This window comes from Cupressus sempervirens, chromosome 11 (assembly GCF_028749045.1).
Source record: "Cupressus sempervirens isolate cs-2001-9-10 chromosome 11, ASM2874904v1, whole genome shotgun sequence".
Lineage (NCBI taxonomy): Eukaryota > Viridiplantae > Streptophyta > Pinopsida > Cupressales > Cupressaceae > Cupressus > Cupressus sempervirens.
Window position 1 is genome coordinate 768,508,013 of NC_143128.1, and position 11,754 is coordinate 768,519,766.

The window sequence follows — 11,754 nt, forward strand, 5'->3', positions numbered from 1 at the left end:
GATGTCAGCAGATGTGCAAGCCCTAGTATTGCACATGTGAAGTTAATTATAGACTGTGAGCTAACACTACTATTATAATTGTAATTAATTAATTATCTTATTATAATTAATTGGGAAAGCCTCAAGGTTGACTCAAGGAATTATTTTTAAGATAAGGTATTAAGGAAAGATATTTTCTTTTTTAAAAACTTTTACTCATTTTTTATCATCATGCACAAAATGGATAGGTTAACCAATCATATTTCTTGGGGTTGTGAGAATGAAATATTTGAACTCATTAAAATGCCAATGCAATTAAGGGATATGTAAATGTTAACCATGCTTTATCATTATATCCTTAGTTTTCAATCTTTTAAATTTGCATGTCTTATGGTTACAAAAATTCTATTTATTATAATCTTTAAATTCCACAGATCTCATTTTATGTCATGAAATCAAAAATCATGAGGGCCCTCGATATTCAGTGGATCAAGGGTTATTACTTTTCTTCTTTAGGGAGTTCTAGGGTCATTTCTTATAGAAACAAAGCATTGAGTGGACATGTAGCAAGGTGGACCCTCTTCTCCTCAGCTCTCAACAGACTTCAATGTGCATCTTCTCTACCATCAGATCCTCCTAAGATTAATGGCCCTCTCTATGTCATTATAAAAGGTTGCAAGAAATTTAATTTATATGAAATAGCAAGCACTTATCCCATTGATATCTGAGGTCAACTTTAGTTGGTGGGCTGCAATATGACAAAAGTGATGTCAAAGTAGGTTGGTGTACAAATACATTCCCATTGGCTGAAGTTTTTGAGGACATAGAGAAGATAGATCTATAGTTATCACTTTTTCACTAGTAGAAATTGTTGGACCAATAGCCAACCTTCCCCTTCAACATTCATGACATGGCTTAACCAACTCCTATGTTCTATAAGTCTAGTGGTTGTATTAGGCATTAATAGATTGATCTTTTGGTGCAACGATAGCTCTAACTTGTAACAAGTGGTAATAGAGCTTAGTCACAGGTTTGAATCTCCTCGAGTAACACTAAGGGTGGAATTTTTGGACTAATTGTCAGCCTTCCAATTCAAGATTCATGACATGGCTTAACTACCCCTTGTGTTCTATAGGTCTACTGGTTGTATCAGGCATTAATAGGTCAATCTTTTGGTACAATGACAACTCTAGCTTGTAACAAGTGGTATCAGAGCTTGGTCATAGGTTTGAATCTCCTTGGTTAATGCTAAGGGGGAACTATTGGAACAAATATCGGCCTTCCCCTTTGGGATTCATGAGATGGTATATCTACCTCCTATGTTCTATAAGTTTAGTGGTTGTATTGGGTATTAATAGGTCAACCTTTTGGCGCAACAAATGGGGGAATTGTTGGATTAACCACCAACCTTCCTGACATGGCTTAACTACATCTTGTTTTTATAAATCTAGTGGTTGTATCAGGCATTAATAGGTTGATATTTTGGTGTAATAGAAACTATATCTTTTAATGGAAACAAAAAGATCTTTAACCATAGATTCAAGGCAAGGAGTTGTGTGTCCTAGTGGACCCAGTTAGCAAGTGAGTGGAGGTAAGCAAGTCAATGGCCGATACATGGCATATTTTAAAAAGGAAATAAGGGATCAATAGAGGATGTCTCCTTATCATAAGATCATGATATCATGATATCATGGGTCAATCAAGTTAGCACAATAATATATCAATACAAAGACAAAGGGTGGTGAGCCTAGCCTATCATATTGTGACACATAGTTGTGATGTGGTAGTCAACTATTATTTGACCTTAGGTGGAAAAATGCTGATACAAAGATAGAGTGGTGTAGGTTAGCATCAATTGAGAAGATGATTTGGTGATTCAAATGGACCAATTTTAATGAATATCAAATCTAAAATTGAGTATGGAAATGATAGAGATCGGATGTGATTTATTTTCATGGGACAATCACCAAGAAAATATAATTAATTCTAGAAGAAGTTACAACAGTTGATGACTATGTTAGTGAGGGTCATTGTGGATTTAGTCTTTGGATTCTACAAGAAGTAAAGAAGAATTTAAGTCCCTCTTGCAACTAAAGGCACCTGACATTACCCATGATGGGGAGAGTATAGAACATAAATGTGAATGTAAGTTCTTGGAAATATTTGTACTCTCCTAGTGAATTTTTGACATGTGTCCCTCTTGTCTGAAGCTTGTTGTGATCCTAGTCTATTTAAGGATTCCCAAGATGTGGAGAAGGGGATAGTATTTTTGAAGTTTCAATGCAGGATAGCATAGTCAAGATCTCCCAAGAGTCCTTCATATTTTTCTTTGCAGATCACTTTGCTTTTACAATCAATGTGGATAAGTATTGTTCAATGACCTTTGAGATCTGAATGAAGGAACAATCTTAGAACCCTTATTATGTCTCCTTATTTTTTTAGTAATTTATTTGATATAACTTCTTGTGACTTACTTTCAATTGCAAGAAAGGTCTTGAATTATTCATATAGGTTGCATGTTGAGATACTCTACTTTATTTCAAGTTGTGACATTGTCAATGTTGTCATTCCCTTCAACTCCTTGTATGAAGTACATCCTTCTTGTGAAGTACTTATATGTGAATGATCCCCTATGATATTGTGTTCTTGTTAGCTTCCTAGAAGTGTTTCATCAAGTTAGGACACCAATATCTTCATCCTACCATTTGGTGTATCACCCTATTTTACTTTTTTCAATATTTATTTTCAAGAAATCCTCCAACCCCTTTCCCTCTCTAGTCTAATTTCTATCTAAAGAAGTAAATCAGTGAAACATCATAAGGAACCAACCTATAACCTAGAGATTCACTCGTAACCCTAGTACTTCCCACTACCTAATAATATTTCCATGTTACACAAAGTGACTAAATGCTATAAATTGTAGTTTTAGTCCATGTGCAACTTTTAGAGATAACAATTTTGGAACACCTATTGGGCCAAAGGGAGAAAAGTGTTTTGTTTCTTTTCTCATTATTCTCTTACTGTCATTGGTGTGTACAATAGTAAATAAACCTATGTAGTGGCATAGAATATACACATCTAGCAACTCTAGCTATTGAAAGAGACAAGTGCACATGATTTATGGGAAAAGTGTAGATAAGAATCAACTCTATAAGTTTTGAATATAGACAAGTATCCCCACCTAGGAGGAGAGGTAGAACAACTAAAAGAATCTAGGATACCCTCATTCATATGAGAAGTTCCCAATCTACCCCTCCACCATCAAGTCATGTTGTTTTAAGGAAAGTCATTGTCCTAAGAAGAAGAATCTTTCGAGCACCAATGGTAAGACAATTTTATTTTATTCCTTTCAATCGAGGGAGTCAACTACTCTTTGCTTAGTATCATGATATTCCCCTAGAGGCCCTAAAATAATTTTTGGAATACACTAGAGAGGACTAGAAAATAACATTTGAGCATATTATAGATGTTGCCAAACTATGTAATGTACATCACATCACAAAAGAGGATGTTGATGTGAAGTTTCTTGTAGCCTCATTCAAAGGAGAAGCCCTATAATAGTTTTGAAGCCTTGTTGTGGGCTCAATCACTTCATGGGATGCACTGGGAGATGTCCTAACAAAGCACTTTGAAGACAAATCATATATTTATCTCTAGTTGAGCAACTCATGACCATCAAATAGGCTTGTCATGAGTAGATGATGGACTTTAACTATAGATTTCAAAGAAGATGGAGCATAATACCATTTTAGGTAAGGCCTTTTGAAGAACATGCTTTTATGTACTATTTAAGAAGCTTGAATAGTGATATCTTTGTTATGATACAATCTATGGGAGGTTATGCATTACCACAAGGTTATGAAATAGCCATAAGATCTAAGAATATTCTTATTCAAGTGGGTAACATTTCCCCGAGGCCTCCAATATCTATATATCTAGATATCTAGCCCAATACATTTCTAGTTGTACCACCTCTAAATCCAATACTAGTTATTCCAAGCCAAGTGGTAACAGTTGTACGTCCTTCATCAAAACTATAGGAGCTAAGAGATAGCTAGAAAAGAATGGAAGGTCACATACAAAGCCTTACAAATGAGGCAATGAATATTAAGAAAGGAAGCTATCAAGCTAAGAAAACATCTCAATCTCATAACAAAGTTTTGAATTAGTCTACTCAGAAATAATTTTAGAGTCAATACCAACCTAGTAGGAAAAACTATAATTGGACACCTTTTAGGCCTTATAGTCCAAGTCCTCTGAATACTACTCCTCCTCCAAATACTACTAGAGATATGGTTTCTTCTCAAAATAACTTAGCAGTAGAATATGAGTGGTGTTACCCTTGTAGTCAGCAATATATCTAGCCTACATGCTCCAATTGAATAATGAATCAATCCTTAATGGTTCAAGGTACTTCTAGCTCACAACCTACACCTAATGCTAATGTTTAGAGATAACCAAAGGTTCCTCCTATGGATACTATGCTCGTGAACTAGCAAGTGGAAGAACATTATGGTGTGAATAGAGATAATATTACAAGCGGTGTATGCACTAGAGAAAAGAAAAGAGCCCTAGACAATGATGTAGGGATAATTAAATATGTACCAACTAAAAATCCATTCTTAGTTCAAGAAAAGAAAGAATTATTGGAAGCATGCAAACTGATGATATTCCTATGTGGGAGTATTGTAGATATGTTACTATGATGATATGTTACATTCATGACTAAGTTTTTCATTGATGCCAAAATAGTAGTCTTATGTGATATCTAGTAAAATAACTATAGAAAGTGTTGGAAATATAAGAGGAGTAATTTAGAGGGTGGTGAATCAGTTACCACTAAAATAAATCCTAGATCCCTTAGATGTTAACTATAAAATTTAGACTAATAAAATTGATTACTATTGATACTTGGTAAATACACATAAATTACTGTAACTCGGTAAATGTAGAATGTGAATTACTCTACCAAATTTTAAGATGTAATTAGTAATTACTTGCAAGCATGTAAGAAATAACATGAACACATGAGACACTAGGATTTAACATGGAAATTCAATTTGGGAAAAATAACCAATGTAACTAGTTACTATTTTTCACTCTTCTAAAGTGAGCCCTATTAGGAGCCAACCCTGTTAAAGGTTACAAAACACACTATTAGGTGTGACCTTATTAAAGTATTTAATCACCCTATTAGGAGTGGCCTTGCAAAAGGTCTTAAAAAGATTCAATGGAATTTCCACCTTGTTAGAGGATTTGCAAATGATTGTTAAACCAACTTTGTTAAGTAATTTTAGTTCAATGCTACAATGTTTAAAAAATAACAATGAAATGACATGATTGTGATGCAACTAAATTGTTGATTATAGATCTCTACTCTGGTTCATATTTGATCCTTCCTAATTGAATAACACCTTTTTGCTCCGTAAGGATATCTACTTATCCTTCAAGTTCACTTCCTCTCTTCTTATCTCTTACAACTTATTCAACTTGCATCTCACACACACTTTGAAATCACTACTTGAACTTTTACTTATACCTTCTAGATTGTCAAGTCAGCTCAAATATAAATTATAATAACCAATATTTGTCACCTTGGCCAGCTAGTATTAATAGATAAAATAATTAAGCTTTACATGAAAAAATAAGAAAATCTTTTGGTAGCCAACCCAACTCGATAGAAACTGATCCTAAAGTGATTTCTTGTGTTAACCAATAGAAGCTCGGTTAACACTACGAACTTACAAAATCCCTTTGGTAGCCAAGTGAACTCAGTTAACACTAACTCTATTCAACTTTTCCTTTGTTATCTGACTAGGAAAACTATCTTCATTGACCAAGTGAGCTCAAAATGCACTAATAGTCAATTGATATGACAATTGTGTAACATCAAAGACAACAAATAATTAATCAATTATATCCAAAAATCTCCCTCTTTGGCATTGATGGAAACACAAAATGTCATAGCATAAAGAAATTTTGAGAGCAAGTGTCCCTCTGTCAGAAAGTTTCTCCCTCTTTGATTTTATACAGAAAACTTCTCCTATAGTATTCTCCTTCTTGAAGGAACTTTCTTAACTTCTCCCTTAGCAAAATTTAAGAAAGATATGACAGTAGACTTCTCCCTCTTTTACAACACATGCCAAATAAAATTCTAATTAGTATCAATTTACCTTGAGTATAGATTCATAAGTAATATGTCCTTGATAATACATCATCAATTGATTGATCTTCAACTAAGTTTTTGTTGATGCATCACTAAAATTTGTTTAGTGAACTTTAGATAGGGGAATGACCCCTAGCTTACCTCTTAGATACAAAAATGCATCCTTAGGTAATGGCTTGGTGAATATATCTGTAATTTGTTCTTTTGTAGACACATATTCCAATTTGATTTCTTTGTCCTATACTAATTCTCTTACAAAGTGATATTTGATAGAACTATACTTTTTTTTGGAGTGCATTACTAGATTATTTGATATGTTGATTGCACTTGTGTTGTCACAATACATCACTATTAGCTCCTTGATTTCAACCTTCATTCTTTCCAACAACTGTTTGAACTAAACAATGTTAGAATAATTTTTTGTTGCTACTACATATTTTGCTTCTACTGTGGATTGAGATGTGCAGTTTTGCTTCTTGCTTGTCCAAGATACCAACCTTTTACCAAGAAAGAATGCTCCACCATTGGTGCTTTTTCTATCATCAAGATTTTCTACCCAATCAGCATCAGTAAATACTTTTTGGTCAAGGTTATCTCCAAGTTTGTACCATAAACCATAGTCTTCAGTACCTTTCAGATATCTTAAGATTCTTTTAATTGCCATCATGTGGTTTTCTCTAGGTTTAGCCAAGAATATTGCCACTATTCCAACTACTAAGGAAATATTAGGTCTCTAATTTTATTTTATTTGGCCAACAAATTTTAGTGATGCATCAACAATCCCACCATGTACTGTAATTTTCTAATCATTAATCTATATAAGGTCTAATCTACTTCTTTGGAGTCATCATCTTTTGTAAGATAAGTCTAGCATACATGGGGGTTCCAACTAGTTTTGAAGCTTCCATTCCAAAGTTCTTGAGTATCTCTTTGATGTACTTAGATTGAGTGATATAGATACCATTTTTGTTCTACTATATCTACAATCCAACAAAGAATTTTATTTCACCAAACATGGACATTTTAAATTCTTTATTCATTTATTCTAAAAAAGCCTTGCATATGTCATCATTTCCTATGAATAGAGCATCATCCACAAATATTTCTACCAATACAATCTTCTTATATGGTCCTTCTTTGCTGTATAGGATGATGTTATCATATTTGCTTCAAAAAACAATCTGTATCAGATAGTTATGTAATCTTTCATACCAGGCTCTAGGAGTTTGTTTGAGACCATATAGGGCTTTGTGTAATTTGCAGACAATGTCCCTTTGTCTAGATCAAAAAAACCTTCTATTTGTTCAATGTTGACTTCCTCATCAAGAATTCCAATTTAAAATGTAGATTTAACATCCATCTGATATACCTTGAATCCTTTGTGACCTACATAAGCAAGTAAAGTCCTAACACCTTCTAATCTTGCAATAGGGGCAAAAGTTTCACTGTAATCAATACTTTCTTCTTGAGAATAACCTTTACATACCAACCTTGCTTTGTTTCTTGACACTTTTCCATCTTCATTCAACTTATTTTAAAATACCCATTTTGTACCAATCACATTTTTATCATTGGGCCTAGGTACAATAGTCCAAGTTTTATTCTTTTCTTTTCTATTTATTTTATTTACTCATTCATAGCCTCAATCTAACTTTCATTTTCTAATGCATCTTTAACACTTCTAGGTTCAAATTCATCAAGTAGACATGTACCTTTTAGTTTTCTTCTTGTAATTGTTCCATCAAATTTGTCTCCAATAATTTGATCAAGTGCATGATGCCTTATAACATATTTAGCCAATACAAGTTCTTTGACCTTTGAATGAATTGTACTGTCTTCATTTTGAATTTCAACTCCTAGCTCTGGTCCTTCTATCTATGTCTTAGGTTCTTTAGACTCAGTATTCATTAACTTGGTAGCCTCTAAATGTGACCCAAGTCCTTGTGACTCAGTTTAAACTTCCTACAACTTGGTAACTGATGGAGATTTGGAGAGATCAGGAGAAGAAGTCTCCTTTTTGTCAAATGTGTTTGGCAATGTATCAGGTTCATATTAGACAAATCTTTTGCCTTTTTGCTTTCTTCTTTAGTCTTTCTTGCAAATTCATCAATTCTCACATGTGCACTTTCTATGATTTTGTAAGTAGACAAATTCAGACATTTGTATGCTTTACTTCTATAGGAATATCTTAGAAATATACCTTTATTACCTTTTACATAAAATTTAGCTTTTCTAGATTCTCTCAAGATATAACATTTGTTTCCAAATACTTTCAAGTAACTTACATTGGGTTTGTAACCATACCATAGTTCATAGGAAGTTTTGTTAGAGTCCTTCTTCAACTGAACTTGGTTCAAAGTATGAACTATAGTGCTAATAGCTTCCTTCCAGTATCTCATGGCAACATTCTTTTCAATTATTAGTGTCCTTACACAATCCATGATGGATCTATTTCTTCTATGAGCTATTCCATTCTGCTCAGGAGTACTAGGGGATGATACTTGTCTTTTGATTCCTCTTTCACTATAAAAATTGTTGAATTCATTTGAGATGAATTCACCACCTCTATCTGATCTTAAGCATTTTAATCATTTTCTAGCTTCCTTTTCTACTCTAGCTAGATGCCATTTGAATTTCTCAAAAGCTTCTAATTTTTCTTTGAGATACATAATAGTCATCATTCTAGAATAATCATCAACAAAAATAATGAAAAACTTTCCTCCACTATAATTTTTTATTCCTATGGGTCCACACAAATTATTATGCACAATTTGCAAGACAAATTTTGACTTGTTGGTCTAATTTTTCACAGTATAAATTTTTTTTTGAAAAAATCAATGAAAAATCATTTGTGGGCATTATATTATGCAATTTAGGGTTTGCTCATTATATTTCTTAAATTTCTTAGTTTTCCCTAATTCATGTCATGATCTTTGTGTTGTTGAAATTTTATTAGTTTATCAAGGTTGGTCATTAGAGAAATCAATTGAAAAACCCTAAATGTGAAAACCCTAAATGCCTTATTAAATTTTACCTTAGTCTTGAAAACCCTCAAAATAATATTTTTTTTAAAAAATGCTCTTAAGGCATATTACTTTTACCCAAAGGAAGAGTTTGTGCAAGCATGAATTCATTATCATTTTGTCTAAACCTTACGTGGTCATGCTTTGCCTACAAATTGGTCAATCATTCTATTAAGAAATACCTCTGATGATACCAATTTTTTATAATCATCAATCTTGTTTAGATCAATGGGTATCACATTCCCACAATTTCAAGATGCAAGGTTTTTAAATAATGCAAGCATGTGACTTGATGACACGTAGCTCGTGCCCTTTTTAAATTTCAATGAATCGTAAAGTTTGTGGTGAGTCATAAGTTGTCAGAAACTTTGTAGGTTTGTTAGTACTTTTTGTGCATGTTCTGGATTTCCTGTAATGTCATTGGTTGAGTTACTAAAAGAGATATGCCTTTATCACCAAGAAGCATCAACCATTGATCTAATTTAAATCAAGGGCTAGCACTTTCTCATAAGAAGGAGATGATCATGAATTAAATAATGCAGGGAAGCATCAGTGGGACAAGTGGCATAGTCTAACAACATGGAGTCACCATTCCTAAGGGTGATGTTGAGATGTCTTCCATGGCAAGTGTCAGATGAGTTTGAATGGATGGAAATATTTTATTTTTCACTTTAGCCAATGTGGTATTTAAGACACCTGATTCTATAACCATTGATATATCAAAGATCAAAGGCTAGCACATGCCCACATTTTGAAGTTGCATGAGAGATAAATAATACAGGCAAGCAGTTTTTTGACACATAGAAAAGTGGGGTCAAGAATCTCTAAATGTATGCTATGGTGTGCCACACTGTAAAATGATCATTGATATATACTGCCAAATGTGCTACTAAAGAATTTTGTTTTCCAAATGGAAGTGAAGCCTTATCGACCATAGATCTTTCAAAGATCGAGGGTTAGTGAAATCTTGCATTATGAAGCTACTTGTTCAATAAGGAATGCGGGTATGCACCTTTGCAATGTGTGTCACAATGGGGCCAAATTATGGAAGAATGCTGAGTCGCGCCATGTGTTCTGCCACTTGTGCTTAGCTGGAAGTACTTATGCTACGGGCATTGAAACCTCAAAAATTAATGTAGTAGTCAGGTGGGTCAAAGAATGAGGGTTGAGAAGAGTCATTTCATTAGTCCAAGTAGATGATACGATCATAAAAGTGAAAAATTTTCTCACACCATTGATCTTGTCTTGATCAATGAAGGGAACTTTCCTACATAAAGAACTTGAGTGAAGTTTAAACAAAGCGGGTATATTCCATGCAGACATGTATTCATGGTAACATCACTTTTCCCATCTTGTAAGGTTTATAGAATTCGAGCATTGGCACTGTTGATCTTTTGAAGATCGACAAATGGCCCAAGCCTACAATTTGAAGATGCTCATCAAATAAGAAAAGCGAAAATGTACCAGCTTGACATGTGGAATGAATGACGTCAAACACCTGCTTGCTTAGAAGAAGATATGGGACCCACTAGTGTGGAAGTTGTCAGAAGGCACAAACTCATATAAAGGGTTCCTATTGGTTAGTATAGTTGACTTGACTTTGTTCAAATGTAAACTGATCTAATCGTTGATCTTGTCTTGATCAATGAGCAGTGTTTCCCTGCAATTCTAAGGTGCAATAAATTTAAGAAATGTGGGTAAGCAGTATTGTGACATGTGGCCTTTTTTTTTAAAGCCATAAAGCTTGCTTCCTTTTAAATCAAAGCTGTCTAATCTGGTGAAAATCTATAGATAAGATTCAAATTTGGTTGCAATTTGGAGGTAACGGTTACTAAGAGTAAATATGGTTTAGATTTCATTTGTGCAATTTCAATGCATGAAAAGAACTCACGATCTCACCATTAATGAATCAGCAAAGCACAGAAAGAACATCAGTGCATACAAAATTTTTAGAGCCAGGGCATGAAAATTTTATCTAGTGATCCAATAAATTGTAGAAGAAATCAAATAGTGTAGAAGTACAAATTTAAGTGTAGAAGTACAAATTTTATTCAAAATGCCTCCCCGAAAAGAGTTCACTAGACAAATAGATTATCTAAAACATTTTGTGGATGATGATTTTCTTGAACAATTCCCTTTATCGATACATGAAATAACTAAGGGGAGGGAACTCATTCCAAAACACCCTAGGATAGCTATAGCAAAAGGTTTTTATGACAAAGAAAATTGGGTAAGAGATGTCCAAGTTTCCATGGGGGGTTTGGAGTTGTTTAAGAAATGGTTTTTAATGCGAAAACTAGACACTCCTATGAGCAATGTATGGGAGTTTGACATTGGTAAATTAACATTCCCTGCAGTTTTCTTTGATAGTGATTTGTTGATGGATTTGACCAAGAAATATGATCCAATTACAGGGTGGGTAAAGAACCATGCTGGAGTGAATCTTTTTAGGGTTTACCCTAAATTAATTAGTGAGGTTTTCAAACTCAATCCTAACCATGTTGTGCATTAAAATATTGGCATGGATGACCTTCAAGCAAGGTATGATGTACAAAGGATTTACCTAAGAATAGGGCCACTCTAGGA